General features: G+C 36.8%; 1 long non-coding RNA gene across 3 annotated transcripts in view; it reads left to right on the top strand.

Annotated features, from left to right (window-relative positions):
- Window positions 1–10,391, top strand: part of LOC102239002 — a 90,285-nt gene extending 79,894 nt beyond the window's left edge. For all 3 annotated transcript variants that reach the window (XR_001363167.1, XR_313888.2, XR_001363166.1), the window contains one exon: window positions 8,450–10,391. This is a non-coding gene — a long non-coding RNA (uncharacterized LOC102239002). The remainder of the gene's footprint in view (window positions 1–8,449) is intronic.
- The last annotated feature ends 13,529 nt before the right edge of the window (window positions 10,392–23,920 follow it).

The following is a 23,920-nucleotide window of genomic DNA, read 5'->3' as shown; positions in this document are numbered from 1 at the left end:
CCCTTTTTGCCCCCCCCCCACCCCACCCAAAAAAAACACCAAACAAACAACAACTTAGCATCTCTTAGAAAAAAAGCTGATTAATGGTTTTGGGTTTAAAATGTAACCTTCTAGTACAGATGAGAAACCAAAGTCAAACTGCAAACATAAATGTGACAGCTTTAGCTGCTCCTGTTTACGAGGCACTGAAACAAGTGGTTCAGGAAGTATCTTGTTCAGCACTATGGGGCAAGCCATCTGCCTGCTTTATAAGCATTTGCACTTAAACACTACTGTAGCACTCACCACATGATGAGGGTGAAAGCATGTGAAGTGGGGTTCAGATTGCAAAGATAAGACATGAAAATACCACCTTCAGAGTCTACCATTAGAGAAATAAATCCCTTCTATTTGCAGAGTGCATGAAAATTGATAAAGTACTTTCATGGACCTCATTTTGTGTGATCATCTCAATGATACCATTGTAGATAGGATCAGTATTATCCTCATTTGCTTGGGGAACAACCCGAAACCCAGGGAAGCCAAGCTCTTTGGCTGGATCACAGAGCCCCTATCTTCTTGAGCAGAGGTCACCATTCTCCCTACTACACCCTGCTGCTTCCCTAAAGTCATGTAATTGAATATTTGACCAGGACTCTTTGCTCATCAATATGTCAGACAGTTACTGGCGTTCCTTCTATTTGTATATGAGGCATTTATGACAATGATCCCCTCTAATATTGTTCTGTAAATGGATAAAACCACAGGCTCCTTAAGGTTGTAAGGGTCAAAGATTCCTATAGAAATGAGCCATAGTAGCTGGACAGCACCATATACACAGTGCGTTCTGAAATTTACTATGTGATTTCCCTCATCGGGCCTGATTGCTGATGGCATGAATTGAGTGAGTGGCTTTGTGAAACCAACACGGAAACATGAGAGCTTAATTCTCTTAGTTGCCCCATGGTTTCCATCAAGATAGTCAAGTTTCATAAGTGAAATTTCGTGTACTGAATTATTTTTAATTCTTCTTTAAAAGATCATTTTCCTGAGTTTTCTGTCTGTCCCTAGTGGCACATCTAAAATTTGACTTGTTTTCTTGACTTAATCCCAGAGTTCCCGTTTCTAAACTTTCTATTCATGCTTTTAAAATTTATCCAGGTTTATTCTAATCTTAGAAAATCAGAAGATATAATAATATGAGAGCACAAAGATTGTAAGGTTTTGTCTGAGGATAAAATTCAATAGAGGGAATCCATATTTTTGGTTTGTTTTATTTTGCTTTTCCACCAAATCCTACAGGTTCTGCTCTTTTAAGTACCTCTATTTATTCCATCCCTAATTCCATGTCCCCTCCTGGCTTCCATAAGGGCAAATATGAAGGAAAAGTGGTGATGTACACAACAGCTCTTTCCTGTCAACATAGGATTTGTGCTAACTATTAATGATCTCAGTAGTAGGATGAAAATAATTATCATATGGATTTCTTTATAATTTGTTTCCCAGACCACAGAAAGTTTAATAATCAGGATAGGACTTATAAAAGAGGCAGTGTCAGAATGAATAATAATTGTCAGTGAGAAATTTGAATAGTTTGATGCCATTACATACTAGCTAGAAATGGAAGGCAGGAGAATGAACATGGGGCTAGAACATTGAGTTGGGAAGGGGACAAGGTAATTCTGGGCTTAGTTAGGTAAACTGGGTTCATTCCTGGCTTGTCACATCCACATAGGATTTTATAGGCAACCCAGAGTCTGGATACCCCAGTTGTGGTTTGGATTGCTCATCAGACTCCGAAGTTCACTGCTTTTCTCGCATTGCCAATTGACATCCAGTGTGTTCTCATTAGAATTTAAGAGTTCCCCTTGATTTTTGAGTTCTTATGCCTTGCCTTTTTGTCTAAATGAGAGGGTTTTGCTGTTTGTTTTTTACTGAAAATTATTCCTTCAGCACACGGCCATTCACACTTCCTCAGATTATCCCCAACACACCACACACACACACACACACACACACACACACACACACACACACACACACACACACACATTCTCTTATCTTCCTTGAGCCAGTTCTTTCAAGGTTATACTATCCTTTTAGTGCCAAGTACCTCTACTGACCTCTTTCTCCACTCATAGAAAGAGGAACCAGATTTCCCCTGTGTTACTTACCATCATTATAAACAGCAGTTTTGTTTCTGTTATTTCCCCTTTCCAACTTAGTGATAAAGTTTGCCACTACTGCTCTCCCCAACCCTGCACAGGAAGAAATACTTCCTTCCTCAATTTCTTGACTTTGCCCAGGCCTATGAATATCTTCCCTTTCTCTCGGACTCCGGATGTTCACCTTTTCAAACTTTTTTTTTAACTCCCAAGAGTTCCTCTTCCTTCATCCTTCCTCTCCCAACCTTCTGGTTTTCTCCATCTGATAAATTTCCCCTTCTACCTAGTTAATAGCGGATGTCCATGAAGCTGTTGCCTCATTGAGTGCCTTAGTGTTGTGGCTAGGTTTTGGCCTTCTCTTAACATTCCTTTTCTCCTTGGCCCTATTGACCAACACCTTTCCTTCTTGCTCTTGGTCACTTTTAATGACCCTACCTCTTCAGTATCCCTCTTCCTTTTTACATTCCACACTCCTTCTGTGACCATCTCAAAAATCCATCTCCAATTATAAGTTGAGAGCTTGATCTTTTGATATTTTCTTGTTATTTTTTGAATCTTACTTTAAATTACATTGATAGCATTTCTCCAAACACGTTTGCTCTACAGAACCATCCATACACTGTCTAAACCCACCACTGTGAGCATAGACATATTCTAGCATCAACTAATGAGAGCAGAAAGGGGAGAAAATGCTGTTGTCAAGTCCTTTAATGGCCCTTGCTTTGTACTGAATATTACCACCAAAACACTGGATTTCCTTAGGACCAGTTGAAGAACTGGTCACACATCTACTCAGTGGTGACCACTCTTGGAATAAATACTTTATGTGTAGGTTAGGACTTTATACTATTATCTTTCTTTCACTCTCTAGAAGTTTAAACATATCCAATCCCCCCCCCCTCTTTTTTCCTTCATTTAACACCATAGATCTCATATGTGAAGCCCAGTGTTAGCTTCTGGTAGATGTCTACGATTCTTGGAAGAGGCTTCATTTGATTACAATATCATTCACTTTATAACCATCACAAACAAAAGAAGTTTCAACATATGAATGTTCTCCCCCCCCCCCGCAATTACTTGTCCAATTTATCATTTTTTTCCATTTCACCATTGGTCTTATTTGTTGTATAGAATTGAAGGCAGTTAAGATAGCCTTTCTGAGCCCCAAGGAATGATATAAGACAGTGCTTTCACTGGCCATGCTTTGTTAGCAAAATATACTCCTTTATAAATAGCTTGATTTTATAAGCACCCACAAATTTTATAGGAAAGTATCATAAAATCAAGATGGAAATCAAGTAATGTTTAAAGGATAGAGAAATACAAGAATTTTCCTGAAGTGGAGATACTCTCCCACTGTTTTTGGTTATTTGGGGTTTTTTTTTAAGTGTTTTTATCAGTACTTCACTCAGATTTCTTTTATTTGACAAATGTTTACTAAAAGATTCCTATGATCTAGTGCCGTGGTCGGCAAACTGCAGCTCGTGAGCCACATGCGGCTCTTTGGCCCCTTGAGTGTGGCTCTTACTAAGCCTTAGGAGTACCCTAATTAAGTTAATAACAATATACCTACCTATATAGTTTAAGTTTAAAAAATTTGGCTCTCAAAAGAAATTTCAATCGTTGTACTGTTGATATTTGGCTCTGTTGACTAATGAGTTTGCCGACCACGGATCTAGTGCATTAGTATGATCTAATATCAATACCTGGAGAATCTCAAAAGACCAAGACTCAGTTCTTACCCTCAAGGAGCTCACCTTCTCATAGGGAGACACATTTCTAAATAAATAAATAAATAAAGAGCAGTTTGGTTTGTGTTTCTGGCTGACACACACAAATTGAGTAATCAGGGAGCTGGCCAACTAACTAGTAGCCTGCAACTAACTTTCTGGAGGACTCCAGGAAGGTCCCTTAGAATTCTAGGAAAGGCTCTTTGAGCTGAGCCCAGCAGAGGAAGAAGAAGGCTGGGGTGAGCAGTGTGCAGAGGCCAAATAGTTGCCCCTCCTTCAGTCTATCTGAGCTGAGTGAAACTTGATGGCAAGAGCCAAGGGGGAGACCAAATGAATTTTGTACCATGAGAACATTGAATGTTGAGGATTCTGTACAGTGGCAAATGCAGTCTTGGTGGAGATTTGATTATAAATGAAACTCTCAATATCATGTGTATGTAATGTTGATGCCTTTAGAACATAGCCCAAGGCTTGGAAATGAGAACAAATTTGAAAAAACTCCAGTAATAGTAAAGAATAGTAATGGATTGTGATTTAAATAAAAGTTTAAGTCAGGAATTCTTGGGGGAACCAACTAGTTTTTCTATTACTTAAAGGTTCAGAAAACAGTCACCTTATTTTGATTTTTTTTTTACTTATCATTGATAGAATGCAAATTATTTTACTTTTTTTCAATTATAGGAATTCCTCACCAGTATTGCACACTGCAGACATCGTATGAAGAAAATGCCTTAGGGGTTTCTTTCAGAGAGATATTTGCAAGTGAATTTAGTGCAATTAATTTCTGGAACTTGTCCATAAAAAGGTTGTTACTTTGGTAAAAACTATCCTTTTTCTTGGCGTGTTTTTAATGAGTAAAATTATTCATTTTTTTATCCAATGCCTGTTTTAAAAAATTTTGGTTTTTATTGAGAAGGATTGCTAAATACTATTTTTAAAAACTAGTCTGAGTCCGTCTTTATGGGCTGTGAGTGGTTTCACCTTTAGAAGCTTGTTTTAGTATCTTATGCCAACCCCATCCCTTCCCAGGCCTGTTCAGACTAGAATTATTTGGCAAGGAATGTCTTTTTATAAAAAAAACTCTTGAGCAGGAACATCTCAGAAATGTTCACCTCAAATCTTCAAGTTGACTTGCGGAGCAATTTACTAAACAGAGTGATGTGAGAATCAAGTGACCATCAGCTGGTGTAAATGTTTTGGGTCAGTGTAGTCACAGGATCTCAGGTATGCAACAGTTGGATGGATTGCAACCATGTGCTAGTTATGGAGAGACCCTGGCTCGAATACTCTGACGTAACACAATAGGAATTAAAGTCCCTGAGAACATACTTTAATTAGACACCTGTATCTGAAAGATTGGTTTGTCCTCTGGCATAATTTCACCCTGTGACACAGTGTGTGTATATGTGTGCATTTCTTTCCCAGCTATAGAGTTCATTGAACTTTTGTTCTTAACCACATGGGAGACAGTTTGTTTTTTGTAAACAACTTTACTGAGGTAAAACTGATACACAAAGAACTGTACACACTGTGCACAATTTGATTAATTTGAATATAGGCAAACACCCATGACACTGTCACCACAATCAAGGTAATAGACATATCCAACACCTTTCAGTGTCCGTGTGTGTGTGTGTGTGTGTGTGTGTGTGTGTGTGTATAAAAGAACACTTAACATGAGATTACCTCATGAGAGGCAGTTTTAGTTCATTTCTAAAGTAAACACTGACTTTGTTAGAAGAGCATAGTGCTGTATGTGTTCTGTCAAGTCATAAATATGTTTGAGAAGCTGACCATGTTTGTATTTAGTTATATAAGGCTCCTGGTACATGCACTCAACTATGAAATATCATGGATAGGGGTTGCAGGGGACATCTAGACTTAAACTTTACAATTCTGACCTAGAAAAATTAACATTCTAACAATGCTATCAGATTGCTCATTCCTCTTTATTTACTTCCACATATAGTGATGGGGTCAACATTTCTTCTAAAAAACTATGTTTTCTAAAGTTTTATATACTTATAGGGGGCAAAATAGAATTAGATAATCTGTTCAAAAGACAGGGCAAGTCTACTCTTCCTTTCATTGAATGCCCCATGATGCAGCATTTCTTTTCTTTTTAGTGAAAGTTTGAGAATATTTTATATCTGTCACCTTAGGTTTAAACATCAATGGGTTTCTTTACTTCTTGGTTTGGTTTATAGGGCACCCCTGTTCTAATTCTGGATGGTAAACTCTTCAACTTCTTCATAACATTTTAAGAAATGGTCTTTATTCTGGTTCCAAGTAGTTTTCCAACAGCAGGTGGCAGGCTTAACTTTTAATCAATGTTTTCCTCCCTTTAAACTGTCTTTCCCATTATGTGTACCTCAAATAAATGGTCTTAAACCAGAACGGATGGGGGTTTTTTATTATTTTTCTTTTGACTGTTTACACTGTGAATAGAACTTGAGTTATGAGTACCTTGGCTACAGTTTTATCACCCATCCCTGTGGCTTAGTTGTATTCTTGTTAGATAATGGAATTATATAATGTGACATTTTTACTTAGACCCTATTTCTTTGGCTTTTATTCATAATCTTTGAAAACGTATTATTGGTTAGTATTCTATGCTATAGTATATTCCTTATATATTCTATTGTTTATATTTTAATAAACATTAAGATATGTATTATTAGCTAGTTGACACTGATCTGTAGAGTAAGTAGCCTTAAATAAAATTTTATTTATACTTTTTCCTTTTTGTATTACGTAGAAAATTTAAAAGTGGGAGGAATAACCATCTTAACTTTATAGTTCTTCAGATTTAGTAAGATTTATGGATAGGGCAAGCTTTGCGCATTAAAAATATCATTCTTCTAATATAAATATGAACCCAAATTTACAAAAGATAATGATTTGGATTTTGGCATTAAAACTAACCAAACTAAATCTTTGCTTCATTTTAATTGTGAGTCTAACTTGTAAGAGTTATGAGCATTTAACACTAGTGGTTTATGAAACGTAAATTTGTTTTCTATAAGTGTTTGATTTCTACATTGAGGATAAGATTCAGTTAAACATGTATAAACAAGGTGTTACTGTTTTGTTATCCCTTTGGTGTATATGCCCTGGGTTTTAGGCAATGCCAGTATATACTTCATAGATGGAGTTGCTTTCAATTTATTTAAAAACGAAAAAGAATTAGCAGTCAAACAAAAACCTACTTCACCTTGTGAATTCCCCCATTCTCTTCCCCTAAGAGCGAACTGCCTGGTGAATCAGTATTACTACAACTTGGCAAGTGGGTCCCTTCTTAAAATTAGACATCTGTGATTAAATAATTAAAGCATTCACTTGAAATCTGTAAATTGAGAGCTCTCATTCAGAAGTCCAGCTGCATACCAAATTATACTAACTTTAAGTTCTAAGTATGGTCTTTCTTTCAATTGAGGATAACTTTCCTAACCTTTTCTAAGTGACAGCCAAAGCATTTAAAATTCATAAAAAAGTGGGATTCTAAAACATGTGTACTTGGGGCAAAGTTGCATAGTCATTTACTATCTAGAATAATTTTAAAAGTCAAACAATAATGGGCCACAGTGATCATATGCTAATATAAGAATGCCTTCTTTTTTATTTTTTTATTGTTTAAGGTATTACAAATAGTAGTACATGTCTCCTTCCCTCCCTCCCAGACTTCCCCCACCCCCGCTTTTCTAGTATTAAATAATAAAGAATTTAAATTTTAAAAAAATAATTTTTTTTCTGTCTTTCCCTAACCGCACCTTAAATCTTAAGACTCTTAGTTCCATGAGTGGAGGGATTTCATGCCCAGTGACTGGCATAACGTATAGAGAAGTCACTTGGTATAGGCATTTTTGGGGCGGCTGAGTGAATAAATGAATAAATCAAGGAGTGGACAAATATCTTTCAATTTTTTTAACCTACATTGTATTATGGGAGGAAAATTTAGAACTGACATTTGAATAATTTGCTGCTTTGATTACTTTGTAAACACCTTTTTTCAGTTTTTTGTTGTTGTTATTTTAGACATTTGGTAGAAATAAGTGTATCAGTCTCAACTTATAGCAGAAAACAATATTTTACCGCAATTTATTTTACATATGTGTATCATTGCTAGATTACCCAAGTTAAACTGACATAAAGCAAACAAAGATGCTCCCAGGCCACAATAAAATGGTAGATTGGTGGTTTGGTTGTGTGTTTTTTGTTGTTGTTGTTCTTGTGGGATTTTTTTCTTGTTTGTTTTTCACATATAAGATATTTTACTGCAAAACATTCCAAGTAATTATTTTTGAATTTTCTCACAAATAATAATGAATGCTAGAAGGGCAGGGATATTAATCTTTTTTATTTGTTGCTGGATCTCTAGCACCTGAGAGAGTATCTGGCACTTCACTCAATAAAACTATCAATACATGTTGCATAAGTAAATAAATCTAGAGGTTGTTTTAAACTGTATACATAAGATTATTGTTAGAATGTTAATAAATAAAATATGCAATTGAATTTCTTGATACATTTTTCAGATAAGTTTCCAAGATTGATATGTTCTCTTTCCTTCCACAGAGCTCCTGCCCAGAAGTTCTGCTGATCATCTAACTGCTGGTACTTGTAGGTGCCCTCAGTGGCTCAGTAGTCAGTGTAGATCCTGTCTTTTATAATCAGTAGCTACATCTGGCTACTGGGTCTCTGATGGCATCTTTGAGCTTCTATTATACTATCCTGAGCCAAAGTTATTGGAAAACTTTACCTTGATTTATACACACAGAACTAAGTTATGGGGTGGTAAGTCTTCCATTATTAGCCAGAATGTGTGGACCATTAAGGTTTTATAAATGATGTCATGTGTTTGATTTCAACACCAGAAGTGGGAGAGATCTAGATATTTTATCCATGGATTGATTTTCTCTCTTCCCCCTGTGGATGGTCGATCTCTCTCTCTCTCTCTCTCTCTCTCTCTCTCTCCCCATCCCCTCGTTTCTCCCTTCCTCTCTCCCTCTCAATCATTTGATCACAAAACTACCTACCTATTTACTTGTCTGTCTTATCCACCCATCCATCTTTTTTATCTCTGGACCTTTAAATGGCATTCTCATAATAATGTGATGATTAAATAATGACAACTGGATGTTATGACAATATAAGGAAATTTCACTGGCAGTATGTAAGTCCTAGCAGTGCATTCTGACTTGCGGTTGTCTTTTCCCTGTGGTAGAGAGAACAAGTATCAGAAACAGCAGGCAACTGTGTGAGGACTTGCAGGCCCAACATCCAGGTCTGGGGCTTGAACCTGGCATACAATGTAGATTTCTGTGTTTGTTAAGCAACAGCTACATTGTCTGCTGGGTTTCAGGCTACCTGGAAACATGTTCTTCATGCCTGTCTCACCAGTGCTTCTTCACCTGTGCTGTTTTGGAATAACTGTTTTCCAGGAAGCATAAACCAGTGGGCTTTATCATTGAACAGAGTGCAGAGAAAGGACGCCATGAACGCTGATCACCATAGCAAAGAATGACCTTATTTTATCCAAGATGGTCTTACCCACCAGCCTAGGAAACCGAATGAGCCAGAGACAAGATGTAATGCTATCCTTCCTTCTCTCTGCCTCAACTCTAATCATTGACCATTGTTTCTATTCATAATTGCTATCAGAAGTCATAGCACAGCCCTGTAACTTTTGTGAATGATTCTCAGTTTCACCAGAATCTATCTCTCTCACTCTGCCCCAACATTCCACCCTGTCATTTTTCCCTGAAGTGAACTTTGGAATTTAAGTAAACTGGATTTTTTTAACTGCTGTTCACCATCTCTTATGAAACCGGAAGACAAGCAATTTTCCTATGGAATGACAGATAACTTGTAAAGATAAAACATCAGTTTGCAGAAGGAAAGAAGAGAATGAAAATATCTTTTAGAAAATCATTTTTACATTGTACTTTGTTTTTCCGCTGCTGGTAAATATATTTAATCCTCTAAATATTAAAAAAAACTAACAATTTAAACTATTAAATTCTCCATCATAAAGGAACGTAACTTTAAGGAGAAGTTATAAACCCTTGGTTATATGAACTAGGGATTTTTAGTAAGAAATTATATGTATTTTAATTAATATGAAATAACATTTAAGGTAGAAAACGAATATAAGGAATGCAAGGATAAATGCCTGTATGTACAAACAAGACAAACAAAACTCATAGACACAGACAACAGTATGGGGCTTACCAGAGGGAAAGGGAGGTGGAGGAATAGTGAAAGGTAGAGAGGGTTGACTCTGGTTATGGAAGGAGATTTGACTTTGGGTGCTGGGCACACAATGCAATATACAGATGATGTATCACAGAAATGTATACTTGAAACCTATATAATGTTATTAATGAATGTCATCCCAATACATTTAAGAAAAATTAAAATGTCTGGATGTAATAGTCAATTATAATGATGTAATGCATTTTTGTCACCCCATGCTGAATTCAGTAAAAATAAAGTTAATGTCTTGGAGCTTTTAAAAGATTGTGCTTCTCTGTGTGTGTGTGTGTTGGGAAGAGAAAGTCATTCCACTTGATATATTTGACAGCCTTTGAAGAATGATACAGGTCTTTGTGCAACATGGTTATGTTTCATAAATCATAATTATCAAAAGGACACTTTCCCCCCTCCCATCTCCACTCCCACATTTGTAATGTTCTTTGAGTCCCTTTGTCATTAAAAAACACGGTGTTGAAAATAGGGCCTGGTGTGAAGAACTCCCTAATTACACGGTCAGGTTTTTACTCCTAGTCACATGGTAAGCTTTATATTTCCCTTTCAAGTTCGACGAACCAGTAAAGTTCCCATTTTGAAACAATTTCAGGCTTTGAAAAAGTCACCATAAGGCACTGCTGATGGAAGTTTAAAATGGTGCAGATGTTTTGAAAAAGTTTGGCAGTTCCTCAAAACGTTGGAGTTCTCATATGACTGAGCATTTTCACTCCTAGGTATACACCCAAAAGAATTGAAAACAGGTACTTAAACAAATACATATACACTCATGTTCACAGCAGCACTATTCCTATTCATAATAGCCCATCAACCGATGAATGAATAAAGAAAAGGTGGTATATCATACAATGGAATATTCAGCTATATAAAGGAATGAAGTACCAATACATGCTATAACTTGGATGAATCTTGAAAGCATTACACGAAGTTAAAGAAGCCAAACACAACACATATTGTAGAATTCCATTTGTATGAAATGTCCAGAACAGGCAAGTCTAGAGACACAGTAGTTGAATGGGGATGCCATGAGCTATGGGAAGGAGGGAGTGGGAAGTGACTGCCAATGGGTGTAGGGCTTCTCTTGATGAAAAATTTCTAGAATTAATATTCTGGTGGGAGTTGCACAACTTTGTGAATATACTAAAGACCACTAAATTGTGCCCTTTAAAATGGTGTATATTATGGTGTGTGAATTATATGCCAAAATTAATATAGAGTTCTCACATATTCTGTCAATTCCCCAGGTGTTATTTTAAGAAACATCGCTATAAAAATTAGGAAATTAGCATTGATATGATATTAGACACCTTACTCAGATTTCACTACTTGTCTCACTGTTGTCCTGTTTCTGGCTCAAAAATCCCATGTCTCTAGTCTCTTTTAACCCAGAACAGTTCCTCAGCCTCCCTTTGTTTTTCTTGACCTTGTCACTTTTGAAGAGTACAAGCCAGTTATTTTGTAGAATATCCCTCAATTTGGGTATTCTAATGGTTTGTTTTACTTAAATTTAGGTTACACATGACTGGTAAAACAGTACCCAAGTGATACATATTAGTGCACCATATCAGAAAGCGCTCTATGTTGGTATGTCCTGCTACAGGTGAAGTTAACTTTGATCATTTGGTTAAATTGGTGTCCTGTCTTGGCTATTTGTATTTTTTCTTTTTTTCCCTTTATTGAATAAGATATTACAAATGTGTCCTTATCCCACCAATGTCCCCTCATCCCCTCAATCCTGCCCTCACCCTCACCCCCGGTTGTCCACCCTCACCCTCACCCCCTGTTGTCCACATCCATCACTTATGCTTATAGGCATGCATACAAGTCCTTTGGTTGATCTTTCCCCCTCACCCACACCCTCCCCTGCTTTCCCTCTGAGTTTTGAGCAACTGACACCACCCTGTACTCCCATTTTTCCTCGTTTTTCACACAAAATTACCTATTTAATATATATCATTTAACTTTTATATGTTCTTGAGAAATACATCTTGTTTTGGCATTCGGGTATTTTTAATTTATGTAATTGGTATTGTAACTCAATTCTGTCTCCTTCTTTAAAATTATGTAGTATGTTTTTAAGGCCAGTCTATGTTGATGTCTAGTTTTCTGCTTCTAATTTTTATGGTATTCCATGGAGTGCAACTACCACATTTCCAGGGATGGACCCCAAATGGAAACCAATTTCTTGCCATGATGAATAATATTGCACTAAGACATTCTAATACACATCTCTTTTGGGATCTGTATAGGAAATTACTTTTAATGTATCATGAGGAGTGGGGTTGTTGGGTCATAGGACACACACACAACATACCTGTTACAATGGCCTGATCAGACTATACTCCCAACATCAGTGAATGAGACCTATGCACATCTTTGCCAATTGATACAATGAAACATTTTGCCAGTCTAAAAGGTATAAAGTGATGTATTACTGTTTTAATACATTTCTCTGTTTACTAGTGATTATGAGCATCTTTTCATACATTTGAGCTTTGAGGGTTTTCTGTAATTTTCCTGTTCACCTATTTTTCCATTTTTAACTTTTTAAATTATTCTTTTTTTGTTGAAAGTATTACATATATTTAACTTTTATCTTTTTATATTTCACAATTTTATTTTAATTGTTGTAGAATATACATAACATAAATTTTACAATTTTAACCATTTCTAAGTGTACAGCTCAGTGGCATTAAGTACATTCACATTGTTGTGTAGCCGTCACAACCATCCATCTCCAAACTCTCATCTTCCCTTTTAAAATTCTGAAGTATAGCACACATATGGGAAATTTATGAATTAATGAAAAACTCAGAATAGATTTCTGTAACCACCACTCAAGTCAAGAATGTTGGATATCAATCCCTTATCAGATATATCATTTGCAAATACATTCTCTCATTCAGTAGGCTGCTTTTTTTTCTTTATTGATTAAGGTATTACATATGTGTCCTTATTCCCCCATTGCCCCCCCCCATTTATGCACTCACGCCCCTGGTGTCTGTGTCCACTGGTTATGCTTATAAGCATGCATACAAGTCCTTTGGTTGATCTCTCCCCCTTACTCCCACCCTCCCCTGCCTTCCCTCTGAGGTTTGATGGTCTGATCGATGCTTCTCTGTCTCTGGATCTGTTTTTGTTCATCAGTTTATGTTGTTCATTATCATCCACAAATGACTGAGATCATGTGATATTTATCTTTCTCTGACTGGCTTATTTCGCTTAGCATAATGCTCTCCAGTTCCATCCATGCTTTTTTGTTTTGTTGAAGGTGTCCTTTGCTATGTGGAGCTTTTAGTTTTCTTTTCTCAAAGGGACATGTCCAAAAAAATATTACTCAGACTGATGTCATATAGTTTACTTCCTATATTTTCTTCTAGGAGTTTTTTGGACTGCAGACCTTACATTTAAGTCTCTAACTCATTTTGAGTTTATCTTTGTATATGGTGTAAAAGAGTAGTCCAGTTTCATTTGGGGGGGGGGGCATGCATCAGTCGTTTCCCCAATGTAGGATATATCCTATAAGGGGTTTATACCAAAATATATAAGAATCTCATATAACTAAATAACAAAAATAAACAATCTGATTAAAAAAAATGGGCAGAGACATGAAAAGTTATTTCCCCAGAGAAGATATACAAATGTCCGACATGCAAAGATGCTCAACATCACTAATCATCAGGGAAATGAAAACAAAAACCACAATGATAATACTACCTCATAGCAGTCAGAATGGCCATTATCAAAACGTCAACAAATGACATGTGTTGGCAAGGTTGTGGAGGAAAGGGAACCCTTGTGTGCTGTTGGTGGGACTGCAAAGTGGTGCAGCCCCTATAGAAAACAGTACGGAGTTTCCTCAAGAAAATTAAAAACAGATATATCATATGACCCAGCAATTCCTCTTCTCAGATTTATCCAAAGAAAACCAGAACACTAATTTGAAAAGATATATGCACCCCTATTCTCATTGCAGCATTATTTACAATAGCCAAGATATAAAAACAACCTAGGTATCCATCAATAGATTAATGTGATTTACACAATGGAATATTATGCAGCAATAAGAAGAATGAAATCTTGACATTTGCTACAACATGGAATTATCTAGAGCAGTGGTTCTCAACCTTGGCTGCCCACTAGAATCACCTGGGAATCTTTTTAAAATCCTGATTTCTGGGCCTCATCCTCCAGAAATTCTGTTTCTTTGTGATGGGGTGGGGCCACAACATTAGTAACAAAGAAACAGAATTTCCAGAGGATGAGGCCCAGAAATCAGGATTTTAAAAAGATTCCCAGGTGATTCTAATGTGCAGCCAAGGTTGAGAACCACTGATCTAGAGGGTATTACGCTAAGTGAAATAAGTCAGAGAAAGACATATTGTATGGTTTCACTCACATTCAGAATCTAAAAATAAAACAAAACAGAAACAGACTCAGAAACAGACCAAAGGGATGGTTGCCAGAAGGGAGGGGGTAGAAAAGGGGAATGAAACTCAATAATATTGTGCTAAGTTTACATGGTGACAGATGATTACTAGAATTAGTGGGGTGATCATATTGTAAGGTATAGAAATGTTGACTCACCATAGTGTACACCTGAAACTAATATAACCAATATAAGATTGTATACCAACTACACTTAAATAAATAAATAAAAGATAAAGACACAATATATAAAAGAAGAAAAAAGAAATGGAATGTTGCCAGTAGCTCAGAAACCCTATCCCTATGAGTCCATCTATGTCACTATCCTTCTTTCCCCAAAAGTAATTATTATAGCTATATACATTTTGATATCCACTAGAATTGTTCTTTGATATCTCTTGGGTGTTTTAGGCACTTTGCATTTGTGTTATAAAATTGTGTTAATTTTGACAAACAGGTTAAGATTTTCATTGGAATTTTGGGAGCATTTATTGAGTCTTCTGACACATGAACATTGGGATCGCTCCATTGGTTTATATCTTTACTTTCATAGATCTTTAGTGTTTCATAGTTTTCCATGTAGAGCTCTTGCATATCATAAGTTAGATTCATTCCAGGTATCTGATCTTTTGTGATGGTATTATAAATGGTATCTTCTTAAAATTTCACTTTGTAATGGATTGTTGCTGGTATTTAAAAATTCACTGTTTGCTTTTTTGACTTTGTACCCAACAACTTCACTAAACTTATTTGTCAATGCTTTTGGACTTTTCTATTTATATGTATCCGTGAAAGGTTTTTTTCTAACGTTTATACTTCTTATTTTATTTTATTTTATTTTATTTTATTTACTAGTTGAACTGGCTAGGACATATAGTACAGTGTTGAGCAGATGAGTAGATAGAGGGCATCCTTGTCCTAGTCTCATGTTTAAAGGGAAAGCTTTCAACATTTCGCCAATAAGTATAATGTTTACTCTAGTTTCTCTGTAGCGTGCACACCTTGTAAGGCAGTTTACCTCTCTTCCAAGGTTGTTAAGAGTTTTTATCATGAGTAAATAGTGAATTTCACCAAGTACCTTTTCTACATTTACTAAGATGATCATGTGGTGAATGACAAGTTTTTTTTTAAATCAACTTTGGTGAGGTAAAATTTATATACACTAAAATGAAACCGTTTTAAGTTTATAGTTTGAAGAGTTTTGACAAGTGTATAGACCCATTAACAATCATTACAATCAAGATATAAAGCATTCCATTACCCCAAAAGTCTTTCTTGTGCTTCTTTTAACTCACTTTCTGTCCCTGCCACTCACACAGAAGGCACACACTTATCTGCTGCCTATCACTGTAGATTGGGCTGCCTTTTCTAAAGTTTTATGTAAGTTAAATTATACAATATGTAGCCATTTGAGTTAAGCTTTTTTTTACTTGGCATAATGTTTTTTAAATTCATCCATGTTGTATGTATCAGTAGTCTGTTCCTTTTTATTGCTGCTCAGTATTCTATTATATGGATAAAACACAATTTGTTTGTCCATTCATCTATGGATAAACATTTGAGTTCTTATCAGTTTTTTAGTATGAATAAAGCTTTTAGGAATATTCTATCTTTGCAAATATATATATATATTTCTCTTGGAGAAATACCTGCAAGTCACAGTAGTTGTATTTTCAAATTTATAAGAAACTGCTAAACTTTCACAAGGCTATTATATCATCTGTGTTCTCACCTACAATTTATAAGAGTTCCAGTAGCTCTGCATCCCTGGTAACCCTTGGTATTTGCAGTCCCATTTAATTTTAGCTACACTTATAGGTGTGAGTGGTATGTCATTATGGTTTACATTTTCCTGGTAAGTAAAGATATTGACTTTCTTTTCACGTGTTTGTTATTCATATATCTTCTTTAGTTAAATGTTTCTTTATCTTTTTCTCATTCTTAATTGTCTTGTCATTATTGGGTTTTAAGAGTTTTTATATACTCTGGATACAGATCTTTTATAAGATATCTGTTTTGCTAATGTTTTCTCCCAGTCTGTTGCACGCCTTTCATTTTCTTAAGAATATTGTTCAAAGAACAAAACACTTTAAATTTTTACATCCATTTATGCATTTACCTTTTCAGATTATCATGCTCTTTATGTCCTATTAAAGAAATATTTGCCTACTCCACAGGAAGAATTTTCATGTGATTTTTTACAGAATATTCATAATTTTAGCATATATGTTTAGGTTTATGATCTATTTCTAATTAATTTTTGTGTATGGTGTGAAAGATTCTCTTTTTCCCATGTAGATTTTCAATTTTGGGTGGCACCATTTGCTGAAAAGACTTTCTCAGCCCTACTAAATTACCTTGCTGCATTAAAGCATCCAGAGTTGAGCTCTGCATTCATTAGAGCAGATTAACATAAATGAAATCTATGATAAGGTCAAGACACATAGAAAGTCAGTAAGAATCCCACAGCGACCCTATCCCGGAGTTGCAAATTGTAGCTCTGACACGGAGTGCCCTCTCCTTGGCGATGCAGGTGGTTGGCAGTAGACAGTAGATGGGCTGGTTAATTCAGACCCATCACCCCCATAAAGAAACCCTGCTTTGAAAGTGCCTGGTTGATGATGCGTTACTTATCAAATTTACATAAGCAGGACAGCGCATACAAATACTTCATTACCCCTTGCTTGGCATTTATTTTGTTAGGCCATTTTCATTTAGTTTGAGTTTGGTTTCACTGAAGTAATGTAAAAATTTTAGCATATCATAATTCCAGAAAAATCAACCCTTTTTTTCTCCCCTGGCTATTAAAGTAGCAGTATCCAATATAGAGAAAGTGCGCGCACACACACACACACAAAACCCAACCACTAAGTCAGTGTGATATATATTTTCCCACTCAGCTGTGAATGTATATCTTTATAGTTTACATATTAGTTTGTGTCCAGATTTGCTTACAGTACATCACAGACCTTTTCTCATAACATTCAAAATTGTAAAACATGATGTTTGGCTACTTAGTATGATTGCCCTATAGTTTATTTAACTAATCTATTACTAGATATTACATAACAATCTTTAGTACTACAAACTACTCTGCACAGACTTATACATAAAATGACTCACCTTATCTTACTTTTCTAAAGGATTCCTACAAGTATGACGGTGTATTCAAGGGATATAAATATTTCTAATCTTTTAATGAAAATTGCTCTCTGGGAAAGTTGTACCAATTTCTTTTTTAAATATATTTTTATTGATTTCAGAGAGAAAGGGAGAGGGAGAGTGAGATAGAAACATCAATGATGAGAAAGAATCATTGATCGGCTGCCTCCTCCATGCCCCTCACTGGGGATCGAGCCCGCAACCTGGGCATGTGACCTTCTAGGTTCATAGGTAGACACTCAACCACTGAGCCATGCCAGCCAAGCCCAACTTCTTTTTTACATTATCACTGTAGTATCATTTTTTTACATCTTTTTACCTTGTTTTTAATTGTATTCCCAAGCACATGGCAATGTGGTAGACACTCTGACTAACTCAGAGTGCTGGTTGATAAACCGACTGTGCTACTGAAATTTCCTTTTTCAAAGAACTTCTTGGACATCTAAGTTTAAAATGCAGTCTATTGCTGTACATTTTTCTACATCAGAATTTGGCCTCTTTTCCCCTTTCTCAAATAAGGGTGTTATTGATAATGAAAACAAATAAAAAGACAACACACTGAATGAGAGAACATTTTCGCCAAAGAGACATCTGGTAAGAGGTTAATATCCAAAATTTATAAAGAACTTATACAACTCAACACCAAAAAAAAAACACCAAACAATTTAATTTAAAAAATGGGCAAAGCACCTGAATAGACACTACTCCAAAGAAGACATACAAATGACCATTAGACATATGAAAAGTTGCTCAACATCATTAATCATCAGAGAGATGCAAATTAAAACCACAATGAGGTATCACCTCACACCCACCAGAATGGCTATCATCAAGAAATCAACAAATGACAAGTGCTGGAGAGGATGTGAAGAAAAGGGAACCCTTGTGCTCTGCTGCTGGGAATGCAGACTAGTGCAGCCACTGTGGAGAACAGTATGGGGTTTCCTCAAAAAATTAAAAATGTAACTGCCTTATGACCCAGTGATTCCACTTCTGGGAATATGTCCTAAGAAACCGGAAACACTAATTTGAAAGAATATATGCACCCTTATGCTAATAACAGCACTATTTATAAGAGCCAAGATTTGGAAACAGCCCAAGTGCCCATCAGTAGATGTGTGAATAAAAAGCTGTGGTACATTTACACCACAGAATACTACGTGACCACAAAAGACAAGAAAATCTTACTTTGAGACAGCATGGATGGACCTGGAGAGCATTATGCTAAATGAAATAAGTCAGTCAGAGAAAGACAAGTCCCATATGATTTTACTTATATGTGCAATCTAATGAACAAAATAAATGAACAAACAAAATAGAAACAGACTCATAGAGAAGAGTCTGACAACTGTCAGAGGGAAGGGGGGCTGTGGGGATGGGTTAAAAGGTGAAGGGATTAGCTTGGCCGGTGTGACTCAGTGGTTAAGCATTGACCTATAAACCAGGAGGTCATGGTTTGATTCCTGGTCAGGACACGTGCCCGGGTGGTGGGATCGATCCCCAGTGGGAGGTGTGCAGGAGGCAGCTGATCCATGATTCTCATCCATCTTTGATATCTCTCTCTCTCTCTCTCTCTCTCCCCCCCTTCCTCTCTGAAATAAATTATATATATATTTGAAAAAGGTGAAGGGATTAAGCAAAAAAAAAAAAAACCTCTCACAACACTCAGACACAGATAACAGTATGGTGATTACCAGATGGAAAGGGAGAGGGGAGGGAGGAGAGGTAAGGGGGGGATAAATGGTGATGGGAGGAGACGGGGAAACACACTACAATGTACAGATGATGTATTATAGAATTGTACACCTGAAACCTGTATAATTTTATTAACCAGTGTCATCCCAATAAATTCAATAAAGTTTTTTTTAAAAAAGAAAAGAAAGGCCAGGGGCACAGTTTGATAGAAGTCGTATATTTAATGAAAACAATCTCAAGTTCTCTTGATTCTGTATTTTAAAACATCCCCAAGGACACATATTTTAACAGTGTAACCTCTTTCTTACATGTAAATTGTAGAAACTGAGGTTGAATTAGCTAGCAAGGACACAAGACTTTTTGGTAGATGCAGTATTTTTTTTGTCTCCTGGGAATCTTCTGTTTTACTTGATGGAATTTAGCGTCCTTGCCTTCCATACACAAATCTGGTAAATAACAGTTTACATGCAATTTCAGATTTTAATACAAATGTACTTAGGTAACCCAGGACAAATATAATAACTGGAATTAGAGATTCTACAAAAAATATGCTTGACTCTTGCCATAATCTATTGTGATTGTGACTAGTTATTGCCAAATTACCAGGAATAAACTGTTAAAAGAGGGTATTAATTGGTAACTATCATCTGTTAATAGAAACTCTAAGTTGTAATTAATCCACAGTAGTTAGGAAAGGTTTATTTTGATTAATTAAATAATAGTATATTCAATCCACATGGGGCATAGATTTTCAAAGTTTTAAAATTCAGTAAAATATATTTATCACTATATTTAAATTATTTTCATTTTTAATTTAGAAGACATCAGGATTTTGAAGTTCCTTAGTAATGTGTATGATCATTAACCTTAATTGTAGAGTGTTCTAGAACAATTACATTCAATGTTTTAATAATCCTATTATCTCCTTGAAATTAGCCTGTCATTTGGTGAAAGATGGAGATTTTGTAGTTATTTTTTCATAGTTCTGTATATATTTAGGTGCTCAGAAGAGGCTAATTTTGAATTTTAAAATTCCTAGTCTACATTCTTAATAACACTAAAAATGCATGTGAGGTTTGAACACTATGCAAATATTGTAAATAGCGAACTTTGAGAATTTGATTCTGCAGACATTTATTGATGCCTGCCATGTGCAAGGCACTGTGCCAGATGCTAAGGAGGTATTGAATTTCCTTTAACAAACAATCATAAATCTCAGTAACTGAACATTTAAGTCACAAGCAAATACAATCAGTACTAGAGGCCTGTTGCACAAAGAGATCCGTACAATAGGCCTTCCTTCCCCTGGCCGCTGGCACCGGTTTCCTCTGGCACCCGGGACCCAGGCCTTTGTTCTAGCTGCAGCGGAGAAGCCAAGCCTGGAGGTTTCTCCGCTCCAGCTGCAGCAGAGAAGGCAAGACTCTTTAGTCTTCAGTCTTCAGTCTTCAGTTGTCTTCAGTCTTCACTCGGCGCCTGCATATGCAAATTAACCGCCATCTGTGTTGGGTTAATTTGCATACTCATCCTGATTGGCTGGTGGGCGTAGCGGAGTGACACCAATTTGTATGTTTCTCTTTTATTAGTGTAGAAGTGTAAACAAGATGGTAGGGTGATCCAAGCTTTATTCAGTGTGTGGCTTCATGTGACAGAATGGCTTGATTCTCAACAAAGTCAGCCTGTGTTGAAGATGGCAGAGTAAATTAGTCCAGGTTAGTTATGCACAGTGGTGGGTTGGAGTAAGTTTATACAGGCTCACAAGAGCCATTGGTTAGCATCTCTTCTCAGTTTTATGTTAAAGGATATCACTTCAGTAGCTTGAAATTGGACATGGTGGGAGTATTTATACAATGAAAATCAGCAAACTCTACAAATCAGGAGCCACTCCATATTTGTCATTTCATTCAACTGGAGATCCAATTGCTTTACATTTACCAGCACACAACTGGTTGTATGAGTTGCTCTTACAAATAATCCCAGTATCTCCGTGGCTTGAAGCAATAATTTTTTTTCTCTCACTCACATCATCGTGTCTACCAGCCAACAGGGGACTCTGCTACAGGCAATAAGTCAGAGATCCAACTTCTTTCATTGTGGGGCTCCACTATCTTCACATGGTTTCATAGTTAACCTGGGACATCCACTTACAGACAGGGTGGGTGGAGAGAACACAAAGGAGGCCCACCACCTCTTAATGCCTCAACCCGAAAGTGACACTTCATTTCTGTGCAATTCTAGTAATGACAACTAATCACAAGGCCCCAACTAGATGCAAGAGAGACCGCAAATGCTTGACAACATAGAGTAGCAAAGGAAGTGACACCTTAAAACCACTGAAAGGCTGAGCAATTATTTTCTGGATTTATAAAGACTTGGATATAGAAAGTACTAATTACGTTGTACAAGTTCCACTTATGCATTATAAATGTAATCATTCTGTTAATCAAAACAAGTCACAAGATCAGGCCATATTCAAGACAAGGGGAAAGAAACATCACTTCTTTTTTTAAAAAATATGTATATATTTTTATTGATTTCAGAGAGGAAGGATGAGGGAGAAAGAGAGAGAAATATCCATGATGCAAGAGAATCATGGATCGGCTGCCTCCTGCAAGTCCCCCACTGGGGATCGAGCCCACAACCTGGGCATATGCCCTTGACCGGAATCGAACCTGGGACCTTTCAGTTCACAGGCGGACACTCTATTTACTGAGTCAAACCTGCCAGAGCGAAACATCACTTTTTGATGGGAAAAGCGTTAAAGTCACATTGCAAAGGGGTATTAACACAAGAAGGCATGACTTTTAGTAATATGTCACATCACCACACCAGCAGGATCCCAGCAATGCTGTCTTCCCTCTGTTCTTGAAGCTATTTTGTGACTTTGGCTATCTGTGATGGAAGCCCTAGAGTTCACTTTAAAATAGTTTGCCTGGTGCCTTTAAGACATGGGGAGAAACCAAAATTCTTCCCCAGCTTAAATCTGCTGACCTTGTCTTAGGTCTTGACATTTACTGTTTTGTGTACCAGCCATTTGTTTACTGGTTACTTCCCCTTTAACAGGCTACTGACTTCTTTAAAGCAAGGCCTGGATCTTACTTGCCTGTATACTTCCAACAGGGCCAAGCACAGCTTTGCACATACCAGACTTCAGTAAATATTGATGCAAATCCTGATCAACCTTTTTCGTGTGATCTTCCCTGATAGAGAATTATTTCTGATTATCATTGTGATTATCATTCAAGAAAAGCAAGCAAATGCTGAGACCTCTAGAGAATTCCTAAAAACTATCTTTTTTTTCTAGCCACACTGTTTCTCACAGGCAAATACCATCCTTCGTCTGGTATCTATGCCTGTGGTTGGGTTCCTAAGAGCAGCCCAGGGAAGGCCAAATACTTAGTGGGTCCTGGAGAGAGAGAAACAGGAAGAATTGGAATCAAAACTTTCCACAACTGTTTTTTCAAAAAACACAAAGGAACGAGCCTCAGTATTGTGAAGGCCTATGCTCCCTGTGTGGGAAAACACCATCAGAAAACAACGAAAGAAAAAAATAGTTCACATAGCATGCTCAACCACAGCACACTCAACCACACACATGCTTCTTTTCCCCTATCCCAGCCTGAAGTGACTGTAGATTATGGTGAAGCCATTGGGGAAAGTGTAGTAATCTCAATTGTGTTCTACTTGATTCTAGTGCTGCCTCATGACACCATCAGCCAAAAAAAAAAGTGTGTCAATTCTGATTCAGTCTTTGCCCTTTAGATGTGTTCGTAGAACCACCTCCACTCGGGTGAACACCTACTCATTCCAAGACAAGGCCCTTAAAGATGTGTTTGAGTACTTCACCCATCAAATTAAACTGGATATTCATGCAGTTTCAATCTCTCCCTTTTCTAACCCTACTTTTGATTTGAGGAATTAGCCAGGCTTCTCAATCTGCTTGTCTATAAAATAGGTCTATACATTCACATAAAAGAGAAAAACTGTGAAAAACACAGGTTTTCTTTCAAAGATGACCCAGCTTGTATCAGATATTAGGCCTTGCCCATTTCCATGAGCTGAGATTGAGGGGTAGCTCCCTCCACCCTAAGGTTTTCTCTGGGACAGAAACAAGCCCACCTTCAATTCTTGTCTCACTGCCCATATTTTACTTTGCTATGCAAATTTTGTGTGTGTGTGTGTGTGTGTGTGTGTGTGTGTGTGTGTTAGCAGTTGGATGTTTATTTTAAATGTAGTGAGTTATTTGCATGAAAAACCTTTCAAGGAGGAGGAATCAAGATGGCAGCACAGGTAAACACCTGAAATTGCTGCCTCGCACAACCACTTCAAAAATACAACTAAAAGACAAAACGGACATCATCCAGAACCACAGGAAGGCTGGCTGAGTGGAAATTCTACAACTAGAAGGAAAGAGAAAAGCACACTGAGACTCAGAGGAGGTGCGGAAGTAAAGTGCAGAGGTACGGAGGTGCACATGGAAAGGGCTGGCAACTGAGG

This window comes from Myotis brandtii, unplaced genomic scaffold (genome assembly GCF_000412655.1).
Source record: "Myotis brandtii unplaced genomic scaffold, ASM41265v1 scaffold349, whole genome shotgun sequence".
Taxonomy (NCBI): domain Eukaryota; kingdom Metazoa; phylum Chordata; class Mammalia; order Chiroptera; family Vespertilionidae; genus Myotis; species Myotis brandtii.
Note: the sequence above shows the minus strand (reverse complement) of the source record. Positions and strands in the feature narration are given on the sequence as shown.